Raw genomic sequence first — 1,375 nt, forward strand, 5'->3', positions numbered from 1 at the left:
GAGTTCTCATGATTAAATTTGCCGTAACTTCCTTATTACCCAACCAATTTTCACCAAGTTCAAAGACATAGATTAATCTAGGCTGCACGGACTGATCTCTGTAGCTTTTATTTCTGTTTAATAACAATGATGGTGCCGGGGCAGCAGGAGAGTATTCAGTCTGACGTTAACAACGGAGTAGAGCGCGAGCTCTGGTAGAAATCACACACATCTGCAGGTCCATAAAATGTGAGTCACTTCTAATCTTCATGCACATAGAAATGCAATTTACCCCTCAAACACAGAAGGACGAGGCTAAAATCGGCCTCCTATTCGCCAGTCTTCTGTTCGAATTTTCCCGTTCCACCTTAAACGGTGCAGCATTTACATTCTGGCGCCATTTAATGTGGAAGGGGAACATTAGAACAAGAAGCTGACTGTCTTTGTGTAAGAAGGTGCTACTCTTAATATCTATACAGCTTGAAGAATGCTGTACCTTACCAATAAGAGAATTAAGAGTATTTATAAATAAACTTGATTTATATACAATCATTGTAAAAAAAAAAATAATAATAATGTAACTACCACATTAAATTAAAACCCCGTATATAGACTATTAAAAGAAATACATTTAATACAAAACCAGATTAAAAACCATCAACGAGTTCTCTCTGCTTCACCAAACATGCTCATATCTACAAGAAAAAAACGAGTGTCAATGGCTGAGTTCTCCCCCATTATATAATCCTTTCCAGTTCTCTGAGGGCAATATCCTTGAAACAGAATAATTTTGGACATCACCTTTCTTAAAACTGCCTCTCCGTAATGGTACTGAGTGCAGTCGGGCAGTGATGTTTACCGGCCCAAAATGGCGGCGCCGTTGACGTGCCTGGCTGAACCCAATGCGGCATCCATGTGTGCATAGCCATGATTTTCAGGGCATTGCAAAAGTCCACAATACACCCAGAATTGCTAGTAAACACTAACTTATAGATCGCTTAATGAAGCCTATACCAATATGTATTGTGAGTCTTCTGTTAATGAACAACGGACAGAGCCATTGAAAACTAAACTTACTTTCTCGACCTTCTGACAGAACACAAAACAGCAGCACACTTTAAAAACAAAAAACCCTAATATATCTACTGCCTGCTGCTCATTAAAATCAGCAAAAACACTGCACGGTTGTTAAAGGTTACTGTAATCATGGGCCAAGAATTAAACATGTAGCGAGTCAAGTTTTGTGCTTTACTCAGTCCTTATCCCATGTACTTTTTAGGTTTTTTGTCAAATTTCATGCACTAGCTAAGCATTCGAGTAAGAAAATAAATACGCAGATTAGAGCGCCCCCGGGAAGAGGGATTTGGAATGCGCCCACGGCATCCGGCTTTCAATG

The sequence above is a fragment of the Colossoma macropomum genome, unplaced genomic scaffold (genome assembly GCF_904425465.1).
Source record: "Colossoma macropomum unplaced genomic scaffold, Colossoma_macropomum, whole genome shotgun sequence".
NCBI lineage: Eukaryota > Metazoa > Chordata > Actinopteri > Characiformes > Serrasalmidae > Colossoma > Colossoma macropomum.